The sequence below is a fragment of the Piliocolobus tephrosceles genome, chromosome 8, assembly GCF_002776525.5.
Source record: "Piliocolobus tephrosceles isolate RC106 chromosome 8, ASM277652v3, whole genome shotgun sequence".
NCBI classification, from domain to species: domain Eukaryota; kingdom Metazoa; phylum Chordata; class Mammalia; order Primates; family Cercopithecidae; genus Piliocolobus; species Piliocolobus tephrosceles.
The window spans coordinates 53,598,453-53,615,273 of NC_045441.1; the positions used below are offsets into that span (position 1 = coordinate 53,598,453).

The 16,821-nt window shown below is 40.0% G+C and overlaps 1 pseudogene; it reads left to right on the forward strand.

Moving 5' to 3' along the window:
- The first annotated feature begins 1,962 nt into the window (after positions 1-1,962).
- LOC111551876 overlaps positions 1,963-16,821 on the forward strand; it is a 36,100-nt pseudogene continuing 21,241 nt past the window's right edge.

The following is a 16,821-nucleotide window of genomic DNA, read 5'->3' on the forward strand; positions in this document are numbered from 1 at the left end:
GCAAAAAAAAACCAGATAATAATTGGGCACAAATCAAATTGCCCAATAGAAAAACTGGCAGAAAGCCATGAACTTACGATTCATAAAGAAACATAAATACTTAGTAAATAGTAAACATACTCAATAAACATGAAAATATGCCCAATCTCACTACTGATCAAAGCAACAGAGTATTATAGATATGACAATTTTCGTGCCTATCAAATGGTCAAAGGTTTACAAATAACTCGATGTTGGAGAAGGTCTTGGAAGATAGGATCCCCCTATCCCTACCTGATGGAAGAGAAACTGATGCAATCATTTTGGAAGCATCACACATGGCAAGAGGCTTAACCCATGCATTTCTAGAACCCTTCTTTAAAAGAGGACTCTTCTCTAAGAGAGGACTAGTCAGAGGTGATCAGGGATATATGCGCATGGCCATTCATAGCATAATTTACAATACTGAAAAACTGAAAACGGCTTAAAAGTCCATGAGATAGGGAAACACACAAATTACGGAACATCTGCACAATATAGAATTAAGCTATCATGAAAATTTTTGAAAGCAATTTAATGCCATAAAGTGGTATTTACAGGAAGGGGAGGAAGCAGAATATATAACTAAAACTACACTAAGGTACAATTCTCATACACACACAGGCAAAAAAGAAAATGTGAGGGAAATACATTAAGAAACTAACAGTTGTTACCTTTGAATGATTAATCCACGTATAAAGTTCACTTAATTTTTTTTCTAAAATTTTCTACAAATAAAGAATACATTATCAGAAAACATTTTTAAAATTTCTAATGGTAACTAGGCTCAGGCAAACCCAACACAACTTAAACCCCCTAACCCTAAGATATCCTTGGAGGAGTCTCAGTCCTCAACCATCCCTTTCTCAGTTCATAATTATCATGGCAATTGCTAATATTTGTTGAGCAATAATATGAGCCAGGCATTATGCTAAGTACTTTAAATGCAATATTGCATTTAATTCTTCTAGAAGTCCAGTAAAGTAGGCACTAGAATTGCCCCTGCTTTACAGTAAATGAGACAATGACTTTGAGACGGAAGCGATTCACTGAAGGCCATTCAGAGATTAAAGCACAAACCAGGTTTGACTCTTGCAAATGAAGGCGGCTCCAGAACAAAAACTCACAATTTTATGTCTCTAGGCTCTCCTCCTTAAATTAAAACAATTATTAATATCCAAACTAGTTTTCCATGTTCTGGGCTCTTTGAAAGGAAATGACTGTTTAGAGCTAAGAAATAGCTATAGTAAATAGTGAGAGAAAATGTGCTGTCACTTTAAAGAGCACAGTCACCAAGTCTGGCTTTGTAGGTGTGAGACCTGCGCAGTTGCACAGGGCCTGTGCTTAAAAGGGCTCCATGCTTGATTTAATGCTTTGCTGTCACTGTCGTATAATTCTTAATAATTTTTGAACAAGGAGTTCACATTTTCATTTTGCACAGAGCCCTGCAAATTATGACACCAGTCCTGCTAGTCACACGTGAGTAACTAAGCCTCAAACCTCATTTAAAAAGACAGAGTGTTTGCGGTTTGGAGTTGTGTTCGTTGCTTTTTATGACCTACCTGGGCCTGAAGCCTAGGGAGAAGGTATTTTCCCTTGCTTAAATGAATCTTCCACTTGAAAACACGCGATGAGGCCGGGCGCGGTGGCTCAAGCCTGTAATCCCAGCACTTTGGGAGGCCGAGACGGGCGGATCACGAGGTCAGGAGATCCAGACCATCCTGGCTAACACTGTGAAACCCCGTCTCTACTAAAAAATACAAAAAACTAGCCAGGCGACGTGGCGGGCGCCTGTAGTCCCAGCTACTCGGGAGGCTGAGGCAGGGGAATGGCGTGAACCCGGGAGGCGGAGCTTGCAGTGAGCTGAGATCCGGCCACTGCACTCCAGCCCAGGCGACAGAGCGAGACTCCGTCTCAAAAAAAAAAAAAAAAAGAAAACACGCGATGGTATTAAAGGAAGCTGGGCACCTCCTCCTCCTCCTCAACATCTCCAGTGACCTCCATTTTAAGCAGTGCTCTCTGGTACACATCCCTATATTGTGGGATCTGGCCCATCAGGCCCTGGTGTGTTTGACTGGGTCTGGATTAACAGCCAGAGTGTGGCTTGTCTTCAGGGTAAGAGGCCGGTGGCTGATGCGATAAAGGCTTTGCATATTTAGAACACCAAGGATTCTCCAGACAAAAATTTAAAGTTCCTTAGTGCATACTCTTCTATAAGAAAACTACCTGATGTATTCGATGTGCATTATTATTCTATAATTGTCAGGGAGGATAGATAGAGTTGTGTAAGCTGTATGGCCCTACTCTTTTCAACAAGGTTGTGGTTCAGACAGCAGTTTGGTATGAGAAAAGCACATTCCTGATAAACTAACTTCAGCACATTGGGGAATATTTTGGACTGCCAAGCCTTGCTTCAGGGAAAACAATGAACTCTCACCCATTTTCCCTCTTAGAATTGCACAAGACTCTCTATGACTAACTCCTCTGTGTACTTTCACTTCAGAAATGGGGTCTGGCAGAGGATGAAGTTAGGGACCCCAGGAGCGAGTGCTTCTGGCAAACCCCTGGGTTTCCTGAGGGTGAGGCACAGCCATTGTACCTGTGAGAAGCCCAGGGTCTGGCAGAAGACCAAGCAGAAGCCATGTGGGAGAGCACAGATGCTGCTGGGGAAACAAAATAAGAAGGTGCGTAAGAGACTGCAAAACAACCAGGATTTAGCTGTTTCATCAGCCCCTCTGGCCAAACCAAAAAGGTTTCTTTGGCTACCTTGTTCCATAACAAACACGTGGATTTCCTCAAACGTGTGGCCTACTGAAATCATACAGAGTAACTGTAGAGGACTCTGTTGATTGTCTACCCATCGCCCATTCTCACCTCCTTCCTACAAGGACCCTGCTTTTGTTCAGATAGGTTCCCTCTTCAGAATAACCCGCACTCAGAATTGGCTTTGATTAGACTAAGCTCATCAAAGTAATCCCATGGTCCATGCTAGTCATTGATTGAGGATGTCACGCACTCCAATTCTGGAGAAAGAAAAACCTTGCTGGAAGTTTCCAGGAAAGTCCTACCTTGCTTTTAAGAGATAACAATGGAGAAATCAGACTCTGTCAACCTGGTAGGGATGAATTAGGAGGCATACTCCCTCAATTGCTACCAACCACCAGCCAGAAGCCAAAGTCAGCTCCCAGAAGGGCACAGAAAGAACTGCAGAAAAACAGAGCCAAAACCTAGATGGAACCAAGCCTGAAGCCCACCCCGTTTGGGTTTCTCATTATACAAGCCAATGCAACTCTTTATGATTTAAGCTTGCTTGAGTTGGCCTTTCTATTACATGCCAGTGGAACCACAAAACGATTCTTCACAGCAGAGTCAACCTGGGATTCTTAAGAATCGGGCTCTAGGCACCAGCCTATTTGCTGTATAAATTGCTTTGTGCAAGTCCCAATTTACCCAAACCTCAGTCTTCTCATCCAGTAAGACTGGCCATTGTAATACCTCTATTGTTTACTTTGGGGGAATATCACAAGCAGTGAAAAAATAAAAGATATGAAAGGCTTTTGAAACAAGTAACTGTTATACACATGTGAGATACTGTTACTATTAAATTTAAAATTGTCCAAGAAATCTACTTGTTTTCCTGGATACATACATAAATAACACTGCCTTACTTTGAGTTTCCATATTTTCATTCTCCTTTCCCGTCCCCAGCCACACTTAGCACCTCACAGATGTGTAGAAGGCTGTGACAGAGCTTTCTAAAATCATTTTTCTCTCTATTCAGCTGATTCCCAAAATACCAAGCAAAAAGATTCAGTAAATTTTGTAAAGCATCTCCTTGAAGCCCCTCCCATTATGTGCTCGACACAGGAATCTGAGATGTGGTACTGAAAAGGCTTTTTGAGGCCAGAAAGAAATTTGTCTTATCCCGGAACAGACAGAACATGGGGGTACATTTATCCTCCTAACAGGTAAATGAAATTGTCAAAGGCCTGTAATGGATTGGCAAAATTTTAAATGGAAACTGTGTGTGTTTTCAGAAATGCACTAACTTGTGATCATTCATTGCAGAGGGAAATTAAACTCAAGTGAGAAAAAGGAAAATCTAGCCTATGAAAAACACATAAATGCAAAGCAAGGAGCATTGAGAATCTGGGAGACCAACTGGTCAATTAAGTACCATGTAAAGATTTCCAATTTTTTTGTAGTAAATTATTTATTTAGCTCTTCCATACCATCAATATATTTTACAAGTTTAATACCCAAATTATAGCCAGCCCACCCATTTATGGCCCCATAAATGAGTCCTGACTTACCAATGTGAATTCTTGTTCCTAGCAGTGTCAGATTTAGATTGGATTTGGATCTATTGCTTTTATCCTTATCAGACATTTCGAGGCTGATATTTTATTGCTATATTTAAAATGGAAAGTGCTTTAAAATAGACTTGGGAGGGAGCACAACTGATTCCTGCCCCGATATGTCATTTCCCGACTTAACATCCTACTATAACCTAGGTTAAAGGGTTGGAAGTCCACACAGAGTCCTTCTCCATCGAAAATTTCCCCCCACACAGAGAATTTTCTTGGAGGAAAGTGAGTGATTATAAAAAGAAAGACTTTAATCTTAAGTAAGAGTAGCTGGGGCTTTCAGTAGTAAAACTGACAGGCAATTTCCATGCCTACATACTTTGTAAGTCAAATGAATAATAAAGAATATAAATGAAACACATCTCACCATTTCTTAAGTTTTGAAGTGTATATGGAGCTAAATTGTCAAGCCTTGTTTCTCAAGGTTTGGATTTTGTAAAATACGTAGAACAAACCAATAAATTAACGGCAGAAGAGAAGACTAACAAATCAAACCCGGGAAACAGCTTCCACTTATGTTATAAAAAGTATTATAGCCCTAAGATTGGTAAATCCCACAGAGTCAAATGTAAGATATGATCTATGACACCCAAAATTATAACAATATCTGATTGTGGCTTTTAGGCCTTGAAAAAAAAGTCACCAAATAATTTTTTTAACCTTTTTACATTAACTTTTTGTTTATATTTACATTATAACTTTTTTAAATTTTTATAAAAGATTGTTTAATAGACTATAAAATAACAAACCTTAACTTGCAGTTCATAGGAACCAGCCAAGCTCCATGGAAGACGGAACGGAAGAGCTCAGCCTCCACACTCGCCCTGGGAACAGAAGCCAAGGGCAGGCCACTCCTTGGAGCTCACTGTTCTCATATGAAAAACGGGCTTATCTCCCGGAAATATACCAGGGGCGGAGTGCTTCGGAGAAGCATGGTATTTGGTTTATCAGTCTGTTTTCACACTACTGATAAAGACATACCCAAGACTGGGCAATTTACAAAAGAAAGAGGTTTAATTGGACTTACAGCTCTGTGTAGCTGGGGAAGCCTCACAATCATGGCGGAACACAGGGACTACAGCAAGCAAAGAAACAGAACTTGCGCAGGGGAGCTTTTCTTTTTAAAATTGTCAGATCTCGTGAGACTTATTCACTATCACGAGAATAGCGCAGGAAAGACTTGCCTCAGTGATTCAATTACCTCCCACTGGGTCCCACCCACAATATGTGGGAATTCAAGGTGAGATTTGGGTGGAGACACAGCCAAACTGTATTACTTGGTTTTAAGAGAAATTATTAAGAAAAAAGAAATATCTTATCAAGGTACTCAGAGTTGTTAATGTAACCAGTTCAGCTTTACAGTTCCAGCCCCCCACCTTCCGCCTGGCTCCAGCACCACACCTGTATCACACCTGCACACCTCCCCCTAGGCCAGCTATAGAATTTGTGGGGCCTGGGGCCCCTTGTTCAAAAAGCAGGGGGAAATACCGTTACAGATACTAAATTATAAAGATTTTTCCTTTCTTCCCTAGTTGTAATGGTGTGTTCTTATTTGCTATGTGATGTGATGTTGTACTAAAGAAAAATTTTAAATTAAAATTATTAGCATGAATTTTGCCTTTTTTTTTTTTTAAGATGAAGTCTTACTCTTGTTGCCCAGGCTGGAATGCAGGGCCGATCTCAGCTCACTGCAACCTCCGCCTCCTGGGTTGAAGCAATTCTCCTGCCTCAGCCTCCCGAGTAGCTGGGAATACAGGGCTCCCACCACCAAGCTCAGCTAATTTTTGTACTTTTAGTAGAAATGAGGTTTCGCCATGTTTGCCAGGCAGGTCTCGAACTCCTGACCTCAGGTGATCTGCCCACCTTGGCCTCCCAAAGTGCAGGGATTACAGGTGTAAGCCACCGCTCCCGGCCGCCATTCATTTTTATATTGTGCAATATCAGTTATAAATGCAAATATAGGAACATTTTCTATATTGGTATGCAGAATCACCAAAATTGCACAATTCACATTTTGTACCTCATACATGCATATGTATTTTGTTCTCACCAGAACAGTAAAAATTCTGCACAAAACAAGCTCGGCTAGTCTTCTTTCACTGCTTGATAAGTGCATATTCTATCAACCCTCTACCTTCAGCTTACTGATAAGTAAGGGGAGTCTGAAAGGAAAGGAATCTATGATTTGCCCTATCTTTCCCTTTTCTTTTATGTCATCTTTTTCAGTATAAGTGGTGACTATTACAGGGAAGCTACATGAATAAGAAAGGATGTGATAAGATTCCTTGGTCATTTGTGTTTCTTTTTTCTTTTTTTTTTTTGAGACAGAGTGTCACTCTATTGCCCAGGCTGGAGTGCAATAGCCCAATCTTGGCTCACTGCAACCTCTGCCTCCCAGGTTCAAGTGATTCTCCTGCCTCAGCCTCCCGAGTAGCTGGGATTACAGGCACGCACCACTACATCTAGCTAATTTTTGTATGTTTAGTAGAGACGGGGTTTCGTCATGTCGGCCTGGTCTCAAACTCCTGACCTCAGGTGATCTGCCCGCCTTGGCCTCCCAAAGTGCTGGGATTACAGGCGTGAGCCACTACGCTCAGCTCATCTGTGTTTCTTAGAATTCACTACTTCTTCTGCATTTGAAGTAAATTCTGGAAAGCACGTCTTCTGATGGAAAGCATGGCCTCTTGGGGCTTTCTGCTGCCCCACTTACTCAGTTGCAGGCATCACACACTTCCCGTTTTTTACACTTAGTCTTTTTGAGTTTTATTGAATTCTCATGCATTGTGGGACTGCTGAAATTTTGTGCTCATTAAGCATCATGGGTTCTTTATGCAAATGAGGTGATAAGGAACAGCAAACATGAATATTGCATAGGTCTCCTCTGCTCGTGTATGTGCTCCGTGTCCCATCAGACTTTATGTACAGAACACAAGTTCAAAAATAAGATTAGTAAGAATTTCAAGATGGTGACAGCAGAGCCCTAAACCGAATGTGGGCCCTCTGAGCACCAGACTCTGTGCCACTGCCCAAGTTGCACACCCATGAAAGTCTGCCTTCCACCAAAGCTACCTGGAGGGATGCCCAGTGAGGGAGTTGGTCGCAAACCCCCAATAAGCTCCTCTGTATTCAGATACTTATTACCTGCCTGCCCTGGCCTTGCTTAGGGAAGTCCCCGTAGAGAGCCATTTCTCTCTTCCTCCCTTTTTCTTTCTTCCATTTCCTCCTCTTCATTTCCTCTCCCTCCTCCTCTTCCTCACCCTCTTGCCCAACACATAGCCATCCCAACCTGCCCTAGTTACTTCTAGATTTTGAGGAAATGCAAAATAGCTCCTCCAAGTCAAGAGCAGAAAAACAGACTACATCCCCATTTGCTTAGAACTTCCCCTTTTTCTCTTAAAACAGTATTTATGCTCTATGCAGTGGAGCAAATTTCAGTAAACGCTCACTCTTGCCCAATTTTAAAAGCTAGATGGCAAAGAATAGAGTTTTTATTTATTGTATTATCTGGATATAACTTTAGTGGGGGAGGCAAGTTACTTTTTAAAAAAATTATGGGTTGGAAATTTTTAAATTTTTATGCATAATGCTACTTTATGTGAATAAAGAAAGAGCTCACCTAAAATAAGTCACAAGTTTTGGATAAAACTCATGCATCTCTATATGCATTGCAACTTAACTCTAGAAGGGAAAAAATGAGTAGGCTCTAGAATAATAAGGAAATGGAGGTGAGATGATTAAGACTGCTTAAATGGATTCTGAAACAGACAGATATTTGGAACCTTTTTTCACTCACTGAAAAACGATGCCTGTGGGGGAAAAGATTTTTCCATTTTTTGTTATTTTCCACATTTTCTCTTTCTCTTCCCAGCTAGCATTTCTAAAGTTCCCAGGTTTGTAGAATACTTAATGAAGAAACAAGCCTCTCAGATCTCAGTTTCCTAAAAAAAAAAAAAAGAGAGAGAGAGAAAGAAAGAAGCCTGCAGAGCTGCTCAATCCACGATTTTTTTTCTCATTTTGCATGTGTCTAGAAATATTAATATTTTCACTTCAAATGTAAGATTGGTGACTGTCCAAATTAGGAAAGGGAACAGATAGATGATCTCCTCCATCACTTTTTGAAGCCTCAGAATGGCATCTTAACAGTGAGCACTAACCAAACCATTTCCCTGTGAGATTTAAGATCAAGCGTCACATGTCCAGGTTCCCGCAGATTTAAGCACCAATCATCCAGTGAGTGAATAAAAGACTCCACATCCTTTTCCAAGAGTCCAGCTTTCTTTAGCACTTAACAAGTTCAATATGTTGGATAGAGCACAAGGGCGTCCTTCTACAGAGGTTAGGAAACTCACAGGCCATACTTTACTACATTGATAACTCAGTGGCAGCCAAGAGCACATTCCTCACTTTGTTCATAATCCCCATTAATTAGCCCTTAAATGTGGCCAAATTCCAACTAAAATCATTTTATTCAGCCCTACTTATGTCTTTCCTGGAACTCTAAATGGACATCATTCTTCCCTCCTGTGCTGGGCTGCCAGGCAGCCTTTCTAGAGCTGGTGGACAGCCTGTTGTGGTCTGAAGGTGGTTGTACCTCAGGGGGAAGGAAGCAGGAGGTCCCCACAGGTAGATATTTGATAATCACGGGGCTGCAGGTGCATGCTCTCTTCCTTCACATCCTTTAGGAGTTGAGTTCCTTGGAGTAAAAGTAGCTTCTCAAAATATAACACATGTCCAGAATAGACAAGTCCACAGAGACAGAAAGTAAATTCGTGGTTGCCAGGAAATGGGGGAAGGGGCAAATGGGGGTAACTACTCAATGTGTTATGGGGTGTTCTTTTGGGGTGATAACAATGTTTTGAAATTAAAGGGAGGTGGTCACTGTACTACATTGTGAATACACTGAATTCCACTGAATTACAAACGTTAGAATGGTTGTTATGTTATGTGAACTTCACCTCAATTTTTTACAAAAACACTATTCTCACAGATTTCATTCACCCTTAAGTCAATTCTTTGATGAGACAGAGTTTCAAGGATACATTCTGAGAGAAAATTCATACCACCAAATTAGTCTATAAGAAGAGAGTTTAACAATTAACCAATGAGTCTGTTTAATATTCAAGGTGAAAGAGTGGCCTTTCTTAATTACCTGAATAAACTTCTTCTCATCTTCCCTAAGTAAAGACTGCCAGTCTCTCTCTCTTTAGATGAGGTTATATTCTCACACAGTGAGAGCCACGCACATTAGGATGGAGAGCTCAGAAGTAGTAGCATCATGGTGTGCAGTGAGCCTCTTTGCTCACCACTGCTGTGTGAATGGCTTTTGCTGTTGAGGGGATACCTCCGTTGGCTGGAATGACAGGGTCCAGCATGATGCACACTGCTCCATCCCCCCAGTGGCTGATCCATTTGCTTTGTCCAACTTGAAAGGATCATGCAACAGACATGAGTGATCCCCTCCATCCCTTCAGTGTGAGGTAGGCTCACTAGACCCACAGTGTTCCACTTTTAATGCCAGGTGCTGCATGAAGTAGTAATTAAAGAAACATAGAAGTCACATATGCCAGACCATTACACAATCCAGCCTTGACAGGGGCTTAAATATGCCTATTTAGGAATGTTCCACCCTGTCAAATGCATGCAACACAGAACTGCTAAGGTATGAGCTAATTGATTTGGTCAATGTTTCTAGTATTTTCCAAAATCCTATTTTTAAAAAAACCAAAGCATGTCTATGTTTTAAAAGTGTATATTTAGTTTGAATATTTCATCACACCGATTGTGACAGATGAACAACCCCACCTGACCTGACTCAGTGCCCCAATTGCATGAGATTCTGAGTCTCCATAAACTTACCTTATTTACTAACTCATGACTGCCTAGCTGCTAAGTTCATTCTAAGTTTTAGCTTTGCCCAGTATATAATTAGTGCTGAATTTTTTTTGTTTGTTTTCCAGACAAATATACAGCATACAATAAAATTTAGAAAACCTGCCAGCACTCTTTGTAATATCATAGAGGCAAAGAACCAAAGAGACTATAGAGAGTTTATATACCAAATACCTCATTTTAGAAGTGAAGTCCAGAAAGGTTGAGTTTCCAAAGTTTCACAGTGGGTTAGTTATGGTGTCAGAGTAGAATCCAGCTCTCTGATGCCACTGGATCAAAGCCACTGGATTATTGGTTGGGATCCACCACTTTGACCCTTTTCACTTAAGAAGCTCCAAAGCCAAAGAAGGATGCAATTTCCATGACATATAAATGACGTATACCATGATATCACTTTTTAAACTTATTTTTTCATACAGGGTATAATGAAAAAACAAAACAAAACAGTACGTTAGAAATCTGCATCACGTCTCACACATGCCTCTGCCCTGGAAATAGGCAAACCCAGCAGGCCAGCCCTCGCTGAAACCTTAAAACAAACCAGGCCAATTCTGAGGTCTAGACAGACCCCGGACAGGGTTTCCCGAAGCTTTGAAATGTGACTTTAGAACTGGGTCATTTGGAGGCAATTGAACTCAGAAACCAAACTGACATTCAAAACATTTATTTTGAAAACATTTTTAAAACATCTACTCACCCCTTTAAAACATGATTTTGTGTTTTACCTGAGGCAGATCAACTGGAATTGCAATGATTATGGTTCCGATTCACTAACGCTTCTTAAGTTCTACACCCAGAAATTCACAGCCACCTTCCTAGGTGTTCCTACTCGGCATTCAGGAGAAACTTGCTTTGTTAAAAAAAATTCCAAAAAGTATGTTTAATTTTTACATTGCTTTTGCAGCAATAGAGTGTTATACTTTTAGGCAACGTTTACATGTTCCAGAGGCCTGGAAACAAACAAACAAAAAAAACCTGACTGTATCTTTTATTCAAGATAGCCGAATTATTCGTCCATCCCAAAGCATCATTGGTGCAGAACCTGTCTTGCAACAAGTAGGTACTTAAAATGTTTCTTTTTAGTGAAAAAATGAGTGCTCCCCAGATACCTCTGTTCACAGGTACATAGACTGGGACATCATCTTTTCTATAAAGCAACCAGGAGCCACAATTAAAAAGATGCCAGAAATCTTATCACATTCTAAGTGCTGCATAGTAAGTGGAATTCCCAGTGTGTAAAGCAACTGTCTTATTTCAGACTCATTTTCCTTTGTGGATCCTGCTCTATATCAGGACAATTTTTCCTTTCTAATGAATGAGTGTTGGATTTGAACATTTGGCAAAAGGTATCTGAGACTCAGAACATGCTCCTTATGTCACAGTGAAGGCAAATCTATGGTTCTTAAAGTTTAGATCTCAAGAAAGCACAATTACTATCTCAGCAACGTGTGATTACGAGACCTATAGTTAACTACCTTAAAATATAACTGTAGGAAATAGCATCAGGCTTCAACAGGCTCTGCAACCTCTGAGTTCCTTCTTTTAATCCTTATTAGTCATTTTAATTTCGGCTTTTTAAAAGTCTTCGTCGAGTTGCCCTTCGGGAACAATAAAGTGGCAATTAGGTATGACAAAGGCATGGAATAGACACAATTACTTATTGCCAGAGTAAAAGAAAAAAGATGAGTCTATGAACCTATCAAGTCAATCTGCAAAATGGAATGGGTTGCTGGACTGTATGAAAATGTATCCAAATATTTGCAGAATATATTTTTGGCTACCTCCCTATAGAGATTTTAAACCGTTTTCTTTTATCAGAGAATTTACTACTATTACATTTTGTATTAATTTAATGACTTTGATCAGGCAATCATCATTTATTTGCCTAAATTACCAGTCCCTTAGTACTTCATCAGCAAATGGAAATATTTCATAGAACATGAGGCAAAGCCTCTAATTACTATTAGAGTATAATTTAAAGTAACTTCAACAGGTATTGTAATTTTGACCAATTGAGTTACTAATTTGGAGAATCAATTATCTCTTGGACTCTTTTAATTTCCTGTCTTGTTTAATTGGCAGTGACTGTCCAATTACACATCTGGCATAGTGGTAATATTTGCATCTGCAAATCTTCAGCCAATCATCCAACTAAACCTTGTTGTCAGGTAATAGTTACATGGGTTTGAAGACTTTGATACATTTATGTATCAAATTATTTTTACGATTTGTACCAAATTAGTCATAGATTTTTCTCTTCATGTATCCTTCATCATTCATCTTAAAATTAGAATTTTTAAAGCAATCTTATTCACAGAATTTATCTAGTTTTCCTCCTTTCCCCTAGCTCTAATCAAAAGATTCTCAATCTCAAAAAAAAAAAAAAAAAAAAAAAAAAAATCAAAGAGATGGCAAAAACTGAAAAATTAAATAATATCATCTAATGCTGCAAGATGTAACTGGTACAATTATGTACTATTAGTTGCAATGTAAATTATGTAAACCTTTGGAAAGCAACAGAGTTATATGAGTAATAAAATGTCCATGCACTTTGATTTAGTAATGCCACTTCTAGAGTTTTGTCCAGAGGAAATAATTACATAGAAGAAATAATCCTCTATTCCAAAAATGTTCTCTCCAATGCTGACTTTAACAGTAGCAAACAACAACACAAACAAAAACTGAAACCAGAAAAGTCTAACTGCAGAGAAATATTTAAATCAGCTGTCAGTAAAGTAAAATTTCACGTAACTATTCAATGTGGAAATTATTGACTATGCAGAAGTATGGAAAAAGTCAGTCTATGACAGTAAATGGAATAAGCAAACTACATGTACAATGAGACAACTGCAACAATGTAAAGATGAGTGCCCATATTACCTGTCTGAAGAAAGGGGAGGCTGGCAAATGGAAACAACATAGAATCAAGAATCACCATGGAGGAAGAATCCACAGGGCTGGGCCAGGGTGGACCCCGGTTTGCTGAGGTATGAGGCTTATATAGTTAGGGGGCCCTCTTTAAAGAAAAATAATTTTTTTTCTCTGTCGCCCAGGCTGGAGTGCCCTGGTATGATCACAGCTCACTGCAACCTCCGCCTCTTGGCCTTAAACGATCCTCCCACCTCAGTCTCCTGAGTAGCTGGGACTACAGATGCACACCACCACCCTTGGCTAATTTTTAAAAGTTTTTTAGTAGAGACAAGGTCTCACTATGTTGCCCATACTGGTCCCCAACTCTTGGCCTCAAGCAATCCTTTTGTCTCAGCCTCCCAAAGTGCTGGAATTACAGGCATGATCCACCACATGAGCCTAGGATTGTTTTCAAATTGAAGAACTCTTCTATTAAGTTCTTTTCTGTGCAACTTGTTGTAGACGTGCTCACTAATTACAGTCCTTCTACAGGTTTGTGCCCTGCAAACACAGGATGATAAATTCTATTTTGTATTATTTTCCTTTGAAAAAGTATAGTACATTCACAATTGTATAAATTGTATTTTAGGGTGTATTTCTGATAGGATAGAACTGGTACGTTGACCAGGTGTCAATGAAAAGTGAATCCTCTGCCTCCAATTTCACATACCTGAAAACAGGAAAACTTTCCACAGACTGCCCCACACATACACGTCTCGTTCCCCCTTCATGCCTGCACAGCACGATACACTTCTAGCCTTGTTTCTTTGTGGCATGATGCCACATAAGTCAGCACAGTGGGTGGTAGGAGTATACTGGAAGTCATCCCTTACACTGGGACAACAAACATTAATCAAATATAAACAGAAAGGTCTTCAAATCATATAAATGTGGCCCATTAAACCCAAATAAACACATCCTCAAACTCAATTCAACATCTCCTTAGCCCAATCTCCAAACTGGCATTTGACAAGAAGGGAAGTGTGGCAGAGGAAAAGCTGGAGTCGAAAGAGACATCAGCTAAAATATTTTTTCCAAATTTTACAAAACCTATGGACTTGTGAACACACCCACAGCCTCCCCTGCCCAACCCCCCCACCCCACCCTACTGCCAGAACCCCAGAAAAGGCCGGTGCACTAGAAGGACTCCACAGCTTCAGCGTCATCTGCTTCTTGGTAATTCGTCTCTTAGCAATGATTGGCTGTGATACGTGCACAGAGAAACAGGAAGTCAGTTTTGAACCCCAGTAAGGGGAGAAATTATGGTGCCATTAAGGCAAACAAGAAGATCAAGATGAAAAGGAACAGAGTTAGTTTAGGCTTGTTATAGAATGTTAGGGAAGACTATAAGAGTAAGTCCTATCTTAAATATGTTGAGTTGAAGATACCTGTAGGACCTCCAACAGAGATGTCAAACAGGCAAAATCACTTAAAGGGGTCTGTCTGTGATTCTCTGATTAATCGAAACTATTCCTCTAAGTTCTCAATCTTCATCTGTAGTGTCTGTTTCTTGACCGTTTCTCTAATTCCTGACTTCACCATTCTGTTTTACTGACATAAAATGTGCTTGTACTGATTGTTTTTGAACAATAACCCAAAAACCCTGTAGTCTGAGATTACTGTGGTCGGAGTGCAGGTAAGAACGTGACATAAAGCTTCAGTAAAATTGCAAAGTCCTGCTTTCTATTCCCCGTCTTAAATAATTCACAGTGCCTTCAGTGTTTTAAAAGGGTCCTATGACACAGAACCAGCAGGAATCTCCATTTACTGTTCTCTTTCTACCAATTCTCCTAGCTTGGGATAAAAATAAAAGAGATGATAGATAGTTCACTTATTATCTTGGTATTCATTTAGACTATTTTGTCTGTGGTGCAAACAGAGTAATCAGAGGATGAATCAACAATGAGAATCATTGTGGCTACTGTACGAGACTGTAAATTCATGCTCATTGAGGCTGACGTTGCTTGACAGACTATTTTTCATGTATATTACCTTTGCTATCTATTTGTGTCCTCCTCAATTGATAGTTAATGCATCTTCTGTTATTGTTCCATGTAGCAATTGTGGTTATCTGGTAACAATACAATGATGTAAGAAATTAAATATTAATAGGCAATTTATAAAAGGGCTGAAATTTTACATTCCAATAGATAAAATTGAAAAATGGAACATGTAAAAGGCTATAAGAATTGGAAGGCTGTTTCTCACTGAATGTATAAATCAGAAGCTCTCTGGATCATTTTAGTGTTGTTCAAGCATTAAGAGAAGTTAAAACCAAAATGTCTCCAACTAAAACTGGATAACATCCAGTCATGAAAAGAAGAACATAAGACAATCTTTGTTTTGCCCTTTTGGGAAAAAGACTCAAATGACTGAACTGATTTCAACTAACAAGACAGAATAAATTTGAGTGAAAAAAAAGAAAAAGATCTGCACCAACTCTAAACCAATCACTTATAGCACTTGATAATGCTTATTTTTAAATCTTTTCTCTTCCCTTTTATGTTTTATTTCTGAGGGAGGCATGCATCTCATGCAAGTTCTCAAATTCATCTGGGTCGCTGTAGCAGTTTTACAACAGCAGGGAGAAATCTATTGCCACAAAATTCCAACCCAACTAGATTTAAGGTCCTAATCTCTTCTGCGAAGCCTACTGTCATCGAGTTTACTTTCATTCAGCCAGAACACTGATTGGGCCTCCTGTGTGCCAGCCACAGGCTGGGCAAGGTGATGAGGGCCCAACCTAAGGTGACAGGGAGAAGGGGATAGATGCCAAACGTTCCAGTTACTTTTGCTATGTTATGTTTGCCCCAGAACTTAGTAGCTTAAAAGAATTAACCATCATTTTATCTTATCTCATTATTTCTGTGGTCAGGAATTTGGGGACTGTTCAGCTAGGTGGTCTTTCTAGGCAGGGTCTATCATAGTAGTAGTCAAATGATGGTTGGAGCCAGGTAGTCAGCAGAGGGGCAGAGCAGCTGGGAGCTAGCCAAGCATCTCTCTCTCTCTTCGTGTAGTCCTGCGGCTTCTCTATGTGGTTCCACCACATGTGCTAGTTTGAGCTTCTCTACAACATGGAAGCCTCATGGCTCTGAGGCACAAGTGTTCCAAGGAGCAAGGTGGAGGCTAAGTCGCGTCTTGGAAGTTACATGGTTTCACTTTCACTAAATTCTATTAGTCAAAACAGTCCTAGAAGTCTAGTTTCCAGGGGAAGAAATACAGACCCATCTGTCAATAGGAAAAGTGTCAAAGAATTTGTGGATATATTTTAAAACCAGCGCAGTAAGGAATTCGAATTGACAGGGCTTAGTGATTGATTGGATTTGAGAAGCAAAGGACACAGAGTGGAAGATGACTCAAAAATTGGTGACGTGGGCCAGTGGAAATGTAATTAACCAAGGTATGGAACTCAGGAGGAGGAACAGGTTTGATGAGAACAAGGTAGGTTTAGGACATGTCTGAGCAAAGACGACCAGCAAGGCATTTAGAAAGTTATGTCTGGACCCAGGGAGAAATTTGGGGGACTGAAAGGCTGTGTAGGGAAGCTTAGCCTTGACTCTCCCAGGGAGAGTGTGTAGATCAAGAATAGAAGTCTGTGGACCAAGGGAATTAAATGTTGAGATCATTTGAGTATCCA